We start from the raw sequence: 11,241 nt of genomic DNA on the forward strand, positions 1-11,241 counted from the left end.
ACAATATTACTTTTACTGTATACAATGTTGTCTTGATTCTGTTGCATTATTTCATGCAAGTCTTTCCATGTTTTTCTAAAATCAACCAGCTTAGCATTTCTTATAGCACATAGTATTCCATCACAATCGTATACCATGACTTGTTTAGCCATTCCTTAATTCATAGGCATTGCCTCAATTCAACATAAACTTCTGATCCAGTAGAAATAGGTAGTAAGAAGATCAAACCCAGATCTCCTAACTCCAAGTTCAATGCAAAGAACTGAAAAATCTTACTCCTGAATCAAGGAGGTTTTGTCAGTTTGTTATTGTTTTTAAAGAGGGTTTTGTTTTGTTTATTTGTTTTTTCATCTGGGCTGGAAATGTAGCATCCATTCAGAGCCTGATCCCAATATAGATTAGAACAGAAACTTTAACCTACTCCATTATTCTGACTTGGGCCAGTTCACTCTTTTCTAGGCAGCTTGATGGTCCCCTGCTCTCAGGGACTCCCCATATGGATGCCAGACAGTGTAGACTCCCAATCGGCTTTAAATCTATAGCAGCTCAGAACTCCTACCTCTCAAATGATCTGAAAGCCTTGACCTCTTTAGCAGCAGGTACCACAGAAATGTGCCAATATGGCCAGGTCAGGAAGTTTATAGAATCATAGCATTTTGGGGTCTGACGTGACCTTAGGTAGTCATCCAATGAATCCCCTCAACAGAATTCTGGCCCCTTCACCACCCCACTAAAGTGCTTAAACTCTGATACTATCTCAAGGGACAGTTCCATTTATGATAGCAGTTCTCTCCATATTTAGGCTCTAAGATGTGGTCATGCCACCTTTTCTGTATTCCTTTCCTACTCAAAAATAATGGACCATAGGGACCTAGGAGCTCTTAGAGCAACCATAAGATGCATTCCTGTTGGAGTCCCCCACTCTATCTCCATAAGCACATTCCAACCCAAACTGCAGAAACCAAGGAAATAGGCAGGAGAGTTAGGTAAAGGGACTAAGAATTTACTGTTGGCAGAGGTGGCCAGTTCTCAGGCCCAAAAATACTGAAAACAAAACACCCTCATTATGGCCCCAGTCCTAAACACTTCACTCAGAGTTTTCACTAGAAGCATTCCTTTCTTTTCTCCTCCTCTTGCTACTTCAAACATGTTGGTTTCCCCACGGTTTAGGCCAGGCCTGATTTAGTCCAGGCTGCTAGTTCAGCTTAGGTCTGGAATGAAATAAAATACTTGTAGACCAAACAACAATTTATAAAAGGAACTTTACTTGACAAGAGCATGGAAAGAATAGTCTTTAAAAATATACTATTACTTCAGTTTGATACATCTCCCCTCCACTGTATATTGAGACATAACCCTTCAGGTGTGTTCACTAGACTAGCAGCAAAGAGACCACCAAGCCTGAGGATGCTTACTCCTCTTTTGCTGGGCTTTGTATGTATTAGGTCACTATAAAAGCTATTTCAACATTCAAGCTTAGTCCCCTGAGCCAAACAAGTTTCAAGGACAGCATTATTGCCTTATAGAGAAAAACTAGCTTAGACTACATGGCAGGGATTTTCCACTCTTAGTAGATGTATGTTGTTCCTAAGACATTCCACCCCTTGGTGGCAAGGTCCCATAGGTCTTTAAGGAAATCTACCATTTAAATGGCCCTAGGGGCAATACTGGAGAATCCTGCTTCAAGTATTTTAGAATCCTGGTAGAGACAGCAGCAGCAGAAGAAAAATATATAGACACACAAAAAAGTCAATCAGTCAGTCAACAAGCATTTATAAAAATCAGTCAACAATCATTTATAAAGTACTTGCCATATGCCAGGCATTGTGCTAAGTCCTGCGGGTCCAAAGAAAGGTGAAAACACAGTCCTTGTCCTCAAGGAGCTCATAAGGACAGAAGAAACATAACTGTCCCATGGAGGAATGGCAAAATTAAGCAGAGATTGAAGACCAGAAATACCAGGTCACCCTACCCCAATTTTAACTCTGTCCCAGCTGCACTGCAGAATTGAAAAGTGTCCATATTTTCCATCCTCACTCAGGCATACCTGAGCCCTCCTATAACTCCTTTACTTGAACCAATCTGATACATCAAACGTGTATTATTTCATAAGACCAGCATTTGTGTATGTTTCATATCTTCCCACTAGACTGTAAGCTCTATGAGGACAGGGACCATAAATTATTTCAATTTAGTATCTCATATAGCACCTAGCACAGTGCTTCATACACAATATAATTTAATAAATATTTGTTTAATTAAATTTATGTACTAACTATAAATGGAATAGATGTTCAGAGTAAGGATATATCACTATAGGCAATTAAGAAATTCTTCACAGATTTCAAAAGACTGGATGGCAAAACATGTCTCCTGCCCCTTAGCAGAGATATGGTTGAAAGAGGTATGGAAGGAGTTAGGCATGGCCAGTGCATGGATTATGCAGAATCACAGATTTAGAGCTGGAAGACAAGAACAAGCAATTACTAAGCACCTTCTATGTACCGAATGCTATGATGAGGGCTTCCAAATGTGATCTGATTTGGAAGAAATTGTAGAGGTCATCCAGTTCAGCCCCTTCATTCATTATACAGATGAGGAAACTAAGGTAGTGAGCATCTGTGCCAGGATTCCAGTTCAGTTCTTCTTAATTTCAAGTATAGCACTCTATCTACTATACCACTGCTTAACTATACAAGGAGGTCCCAACTAGTTCAAATTATGAATCCTCTAAAATGGTCTCATTATTCAAATTCATATCGTATATTTCCATTAGGGTGGAACCAATGACTATATTTCACATAATTATAGGTTCAAATAAGTGTGACTTCAAATATATACATGTATATATATATATAACTACTTCAAAGGATTCATTATTCACACTAATCTGGACCTGACTATACCTCTTTATCCTATTGGGAGGGGGATTATTGGGCAGTGATAGTGATGTAAAAAATTTGTTTAAAATAAAAAAAATAATACAATGAGGGGAGTCCCTTTGATTTCTGGTGTAAATATTTAGAACAAAGGCTTCACAGCCTTTGAGGTGAGACTTGAACCGGACCCTAAAGAAAGGTAGGATTTGAAGCTATGGAAAGGGGAGGTTATTATGGACTAGAGAAATAGTGGAATCAAAGACCTTAAGCCAGTCCTCCATCGATTTAGTCTCTTCCCCAGGATGACTCATTTTCTCCAAGAAGAAAAAGCAGATGCTGACACTTGATCTATAATCAGAAGATAAGAGAGAAAGCACCTGATTGAGGCAGTGAAGTATAGCGGAAAGAGCTTTGGACCTGGAACCAGACCTGGGTTCACTTGCTATCTGTGTGTGATCTTTAGACAATCACAATCTCTGAATCTGTTTCCTTATCTGTGAAATGGAGATGGTAACCATATTTGTTCTATCTGCTAGGTGGTGTAGTGGATAGAATCCCAGGCTTGGAGACAAGAAGGTTTATCTTCATGAGTTCAAATCCGGTCTCAGATGCTTACTAGCTAGCTGTGACCCTGGGCAAGTCATTTCACCCTGTTTACCTCAGTTTCTTCATCTATAAAATGAGCTGGAGAAGGAAATGGCAAATCGCTCTAGTATCTTTGCCAAGAAAACTCCAAATGGGGCCACAAAAGGTCAGAAATGACTGAACATCTACTTTTGTTGATGTGAAGAAAGTGCAGGATTTTTGTAAATCAGTCAGCATTCATTAAGTGCTTACCTATGCAGCAGATACTGATCTAAACACTGGGGATACAACAAAAGGCAAAAACATAGGATCACAAATCTAGAGGTAGAAAAAAATCCAAAAGGCCAACAAATCCAATCCCCTCACTTTACGGACAAGAAAACCGAGGCATGGAAAGGGTTGGGTTTTTGGTTTTGGTTTATTTTGATTTGCCCAGGGTCACACAGCTAGTAAGTATCTGAGAAAGGATTTGAATGAGGGCCTTTGTGACTCCAAGTCTAGTGCTTTATCCACTGTGCCATCTGAACCTTAGTCCTGTCCTCAAGGAGCTTCCATAAAGTGCTATACAAATGAGAGCTATTATTATCAGGAGCCACGTGTCATTTCTCCCTAAGCTTACTGCAAGACAAAGAGAAGTTGTTTTAGGGAGCTCAGAGGTTGTCCATTCTTCTCATTATCCAGCAATAGTGGGTGGTGGTGGTGTTGGGGCCCTATAACTCCCTCCTTGGCAGAGCCACTCAACCCCAGCTCCTCCCTGCTGCCCCCGGTGTTTGTCCCCTTGATCTGTTTTACAAGCCCAAGTCCCTCCTACTGAAGGCCTAGCTTGCACCAACTTGCCCCTTAACCTCCACCCCTATCCCTTTAATAGCTCCAAGCTAAACTGCTGCCTTCTCTCCCCACAATTCAGTTCCCAATCCTAACCAGGGCATAGAGTCTACAAGGACTCAGTCAACCATGCTTGCTGTTCTCCTCCCTCCTCCCAACTTCCTGGCTGCAATGGGGACTTTGTTAGAGCTCCCTCCCCCCCCCCCCCCCCCCCCCCCCCGCCTCCTGGGGGAGAAAAGAGCTGAGAGAGACAAGTTGGATGTCTCCATCTTTCAGTGGGCTGAGGGAGATGACTCATATGCATTGATGCCTCCATGGATTGAGGGACTAGAGAGATGAATGGGATGCAAGGCAGAGGGAGGAGCTGAAAGCGGTGCTGGGGAGGAGGATTGTTTGGTGCCTTTATTCTCCCTGTGTCAATTTCTTCAGCAACATCTGCAGTGCGTGGGGTAGAGTGATTCCATGGGCTGGCAGGCTGAGCTGACGGTGTCGGGTGCTGACGTTGGATTTCTGCCTGCCGGCCTGGCCCCAGGAATCAGAAGTGTTCATGAATGACTCACCTGCTTATCAGGGTGATTCATTCCTCTGTTGGGGATTGGGGAGCAGCCTCTCTGTGGGCACACACACACACAACTACACATCAACAACTTGAGTAAAATCTGTTCATAGCTAGTGTCAGGGACGAGGGCAGCATCTCTTCTATAGGCTCCCTGTGTGTGAGAGATGGAAAGACACATGTTACCATACACACAGACATGATTTGACTTGATTGAATTGAAGTAGATCCATGCACAGTAGAGCCAGGTGCTTTACAATGGGATTTGACTATGCACGTGAGGCTAAACACAACATAATCATACACACAACTCCACAGATAGGCACATATGCTATCATGGTATAACTAGAAGACTGTAAGTGCCCCAGGGAACCGCCCATGGGGAAAAGGGAGATGCTATCACTCCTCAGGGGCTTCTTCCTTTGTGTCCATCAGGACTCTGGGAGGTGGGCTATTGGTTCTGGTGCAACTATGCTGAGGGTAACACTAACCTCTCTCTCTACCAGTCCTCCAGCAAATTAATTTGTCTCCTCACAGCTTCAGCTAGTTCCAGCTCGGGTAAAGTGTGTTTGTGTGTCTTGGACTGGACCGGTGTTTTCATTGGCAAGAAAATTCTATCAATGCGAATCAGCAGTGGTTGGGCAACTTAAAGAGCTACCAGAGCCCAAAGTACAGGTGACTTGCCCAGGGCCACACAGCCAGGGTGTCAGAGTTCTTCCTGATTCCCAGGCCAGCTCTCTATCTACTACTCCACACTGCTGCACATGACTGTCTACTGCACAAACATACACACTTCACATGCCCAACTGAACATCTGTGTAACTCCATACACAGCATATGAACATATGTGAAATGTTACAATACAGCATTGGACCCATAAGTCAAGCCACATACCACAAACACACATCTAAACATACTGTCCCTATAGATATAGGCTGACTCACTAAGCCATACCAGTACAGGGATGTACATACATATACAACAGCACACACACACACACACACACACACACTCACATAAAAATAGAAGAAAGCTCTACTCTCAACAAAAGCATGTAAAATATATTGAAATAGTTGCAAACTGCTGCCACTGTAACCATATGGCATATACCAAACACATGCATGGATACAAATACAAGCTTAGTATATACATAGACAAATGCTGTAATGTAATGTATAAATTACTTTATTACATGAAGACCCAGTATTAGTAAGTATGTTCCATGATCTTCACTTCCCTCCCACTACAACATTGGACTTTTATCCTGGGTACCCTGGCATAGGTAGTTGAGACTTTGACTTATCCTACCACAGACTGGGCCACCCTGGCCAGCCATCTCTGCTACTACATGGGTACTCTTTTTAGCAGACCTTTGTTGTCTTCTCCCATTAAAATTTAAGTCCTTGAGGGTAGGAACTGTCTTGCTTGCTTGCTTGGCACTTAGCACAGCGTGTGGTGTATAGCAAGTCCTTAATAAATGTTTAATTCAGCTATGCTTCATCTATCTATCTGTGCATGCATCCATCCATCCATCCATCCACCTATCCTAAATTGTAATATTTCCAATAGTGGGGATAGGTTGTATTGAATCATTCACACTCTCTTGCCTAGTTGCCTTTGCAACCATAATAATGATTACTCAAGTTCTCAGAGCCCTTTAAAGTTTGCAAAGCTCTTTCTTCACAATAACCCTGTGCTTAGCATGTTAGCTGGCATATAGCAGACACTTAAAACTGCTTGTGAAATGATTGAATGAATGAATGAATCCTATGAGATTGGTAATACATGTATTATTATCCCTATTTTAGAGAGAAGGAAACTGAAGCACAGTGATGGCCATGTTCACACACAGCTAGAATGTGTCAAAACCAAGATTTGAATCCAAGTTTCTTGGTGTCAAGTCTAGTAGTGCCTGTTCTACAATACCATACTGCCTCTACAACACCTTTATTTTTGAGCAAGCTGGTCATTATTAGGGGCAAAATTTGTGGCGATGGGCCAGAGCAATGCTAACTAGTTCATATTAGGTAGAATACATAACCTTAGCTCAGCTACTTAAAGTATGGTCCTTATGACCTGATTTTGGTCCTTACTCTGCCACTTTCCTGGTTGCTTGATTGTGGGCAAATCATTTGATTCCTCCAGGCCTCATTTTCCTCATCTTTAATATGAGAGCACTGGAGTAAAAAAAAATCTCTAAGGTCCTGTTCAACTGTGAAAGGCTGTATTTGTACAGCAAATACTAATTAAGCAAACAAATGTTTATCAAGTGCCTATGATGTGCCAAGTACTGTGCTAGACCCTAAAGATACAAAAACAGAAATGAAACAGTTTTTGCCCTCAAGGAGTTTACATGCTAACAGGGTAAACAATATGTGTGTTTAGGTACATATAAAACACATAGAGGTAAACATCACACCTATAAAGCCGATACAAGGTAAATATTCACTCCTTTTTTCCCTCTCTGCCCTCCCCCATTACCCCACATATTAGCATTATAGAAGCTCAAAGTTTGAAAGGATCTCAGAGGTGATCTAGTCCTGAAACGGGAATCCCCTGTACAACATACATGATGAATGGTCATCCAAGCCTTTGCTTGACGATCTTAAAGGAGGGAGAGACTACTACTTTCTGAGAAATCTCATTCCACTCTAATTGTTAGGGAATTTGTCCTCAAATTAAGCCTAAATGTGCCTCTTTTCCACTTTTTCCTTTTGTTCCTAGTTTTGTCCTCTAGAGCCAAACAGAACAAACTTAATCTCTTTACCACAGTATTTTGCTCTCCTCCTTGAACTCTATGGCCTAGCCAAACTGCTGTATATACTCACACATGTACATGCTGTCTCTCCCAATAGAATGTAAGCTCCTTGAGAGTAGGGATTGTTTCATTCTTTTTGTTTCTGAAGAACCTTGCACAGTGCCTGGCACACAGTAAGTGCAGAATAAATGTTTGCTGATTGATTGATCCCTATAACTTGTGCTCTTGCTTATTCTCTTTTGTTTTGAATTATTGTTTGTCCCTGGGGTCAGGAATAAGAGAGAGAAAAAGAGAGACAGAGACAGACGATAGACAAAGAAGTGTGTGTGTGTGAGAGAGAGAGAGAGAGAGAGAGAGAGAGAGAGAGAGAGAGAGGAGGGAGGAGAGAGAGAGAGAGAGGAGTGAGAAGAGAGGGAGAAAAGAGAGGAAGGCAGAAGCCACTGTACGGGACTGCTTGATCTATTTCCTTCTAACTTTATTTTATATACAGTAAATTATGCTATTATAAAATCCTAAGTTTGCTTAGATTCTGAATCTGGAGGATGCAAAGGCCTGTGAAGAAGAGAGCCCAGATGGGATAGGGGCTTATGAGCTGGATATACAAGCATAAGTTATAACTTATTATTTGAGCAATATTACATTATTTTAATTTTGGACCTAACAATTGAGGGTTAATCCAGGCTGATTAGCATTGCCAGGTAAGAAAGGGCTTGGCAGGGGGAGAAAAAACTAGGTTTTTGCAGGCTGAATACTATCTGGTGGCTAATAGGGATTCTGCAGTTTCTTAGAAAGGCTCTCCTGTTTTTGCACCAGAGAGAAATTGACAAAGCAACTGACCTAATGGCTCAAGAAAAGCATCACTTGTTGAAAAACTCAGATACTGCATTCCCTTGCTGGGTAATTAATACAGTGACATACTGTCTCTCTACAGGCTTAAAGAGGGCTGTACTCAAGACTCACAATCCAAAGGCCCCAGGTAAGGAGGTCAGGGTCATGAGTGTCACATCCCATTAAATTTCAGTTTATTAATTTTTGCTAAATATTTTAGTCTGTAAAGGTCTTTTGAAATTATAACTGCCATTCAGCATGATAGCTATCCTTCCTAGCTTTGCTCCATCTGAAGTTTCATCATAATCATCATTAGTATTTGCATAGCACTTTAATATTATTATTTAATATTATCTCAATTGACCCTCACCCCAGGAGGGAAGTACTATACTGATTCCCATTTTAAAGATGAAGAAACCAAAGTAGACAAAGGTCAAGTGACTTGTCCAGAATCACACAGCTGGTAAATGTCTGAGGCTGGATTTAAACTCAGGTCTTCCTGATTTCAAGCCAAATGCTCTATCCTCTGCACCAAAATGTTAGACAGCAAGGAGCCAACCACTTGTGTGCTTCCTGTCTCATCCTAAATTGGGTTTTAGGATTCCCTTCTGTCTACTGCTTCTGGTTAAGTCTCTCTCAGATAGTTTTGCCTAGCCTTTCACCTTTTCCTTGGATACCCACCTCCCTTTTCATTGTGGTTCAAGTCTCCTGATACCCTCAAAGTTTTGACCACCTGTTATACTTTGGAGAGCTTAGAATCAGTCAGAGGAAGACTGTTGAACTTAAAGAATAGAATCATTTTTCAAGAGGGCCCCTCTTCAAGCCTAAACTCAGATGCCTCTTCCCACCTGCTTTCTGCCATATCCCTAAAATTTTTCAAATCTAAAATTTCCACTTTTTCCTTATTCCCTAGCCACCAATTTAGATCAGATTCTCATCACCTCTCACCTAGATTATTACAATGGTCATCTAATTGGTCTCCCAGCTTCAAGTCTCTCTTAACACTGCATAGCCGCCAAAGAGATTTTCCATAAGCCCAGACCTGATCATATCACTCCCCTACTCAGTAAACTTCAATGGTTGCCTGTGGTCTTTAGTATCAAATATAAACTCCTCTGTTTGGCCTTTATAATCTGCCCTCCCACCTGTTTTTCCAAACTCAATGTATATTATTCCCCCTCCTACACTTTGTGATTCAACCAAACTGCCTTCTCTTTGTTCTTTATATTGTTATTGTTTGTCCTTCCTTTTTGAAGAGGACCAATGACATCACAGGAATGGATTTAAGTGAGACAGAGTTGCACAAAGTCATCGCCTCACTCTGTCTTCCTGAATCATCGAAGTCCAGTGGCAAAACAAAAATCAAGACAACTGAGATAGCCTGGGATGCAGTGGATGACCTTGTGGTCTGTGATGTGTAACTGAGCTCTACGTACTCCACAATGCCTGCTTCAGAGGCCTTCCTGGCTATCGGAGCAAATTGTTCTCATCCATCCATTCCACCAGGGGAAATCTTCACATGCTTGGGGTAGACACCCCACCAACTCACTGATGGACTTGAGGCCCGTCAGTTACCAACAACATGGTTTAGCTCACCTACTGAGACAGTTTTACTAGGGTGTAGACACTTCGAAGGCTGCAGCTTCTTGGAGCCACAGGTGAGAACAGAGTGCCAGATGGACCCCAAAGGGCTTGGCAATCCCACATAGCAAAGGTTCTAATCTTCCTTGAACATTCCATATACCCCAGTTCTTCTTTCTCCTATCTCCATTTGTACTGGTTGTCCACCGTGTCTAGAATGCACTCCTTCCTCAACTCTGCATCTTAGAATACCTCTCTTCTTCCAACAGAGCTCATAGACCACTTTCTAAGTGAAGTTTTTGCTGATTCCCCCAACTACCAAAGCCTTCCCTCACTAATCTACACTGTATTTAACTTCTTGTTGCTGTTCAGTTGTTTTAGTCGTGTCTGACTCTTCATGACCCCATTTGGGTTTTTTTGGGCAAAGATACTGGAGTGATTTACCATTTCCTTCTCCAGCTCATTTTATAGATGAGGAAACTGAGGCAAACAGGGTTAAGTGACTTGCCCAGGGTCACACACGAGCTAGTAAGTGTTTGAGGCTGAATTTGAACTCATGAAGATGAGCCTTCCTGACTCCAGGCCTGGCACTCTGTGCATTATGGTGCCACCTAGCTGCCCCAGAAGTGTTTAGTAAGTGTTAAATAAATGCTTTTTCATTCATTAATGCATAGTCCAGTTAAGTGATGATGAGGGACTGAACTACCTCCACACTATTCCATTCCATTACTGTACTACAATTTGTTTAGGCATTCCCCCAACTGATGGAAACCCATTTTCCTCCCAAGTTTGTTCTTTGCTACCACAAAAAATATTTTTGTATGTATGGGACCTTTCCCTCTACCTTTGACCTCACTGGTGCTTTATGCCTCATATTAATATTTCTAGGTCAAAGGATATTAGTGATTTTTCAGTATAATTCTAAATTATTTTCCTGCATGATTGGATCTATTCACAGCTCCACCAACATTTGCATTTCAGACTAACTTCCGAGATATCTCAATCCAATCCAATGACCTTACCTGATTTCCTGGAGGCCCATCAATCAGTCATTCAGCAAACGTTTATTAAGAACCTACCAAAATGGGATCACAGTAAAACAGGACTGAAATGACTCAGCAACAACAACAGTGGCGATGCCAACATGGCACTTCCAGGTGCCAGGCACTGAGGATGTTGTCGTTCTTTAGTTGTTTCATTCATGTCCTACCCTTCGTGACCCCATTTGG

Source organism: Trichosurus vulpecula, chromosome 4, assembly GCF_011100635.1.
Source record: "Trichosurus vulpecula isolate mTriVul1 chromosome 4, mTriVul1.pri, whole genome shotgun sequence".
Classification (NCBI taxonomy): Eukaryota; Metazoa; Chordata; class Mammalia; order Diprotodontia; family Phalangeridae; genus Trichosurus; species Trichosurus vulpecula.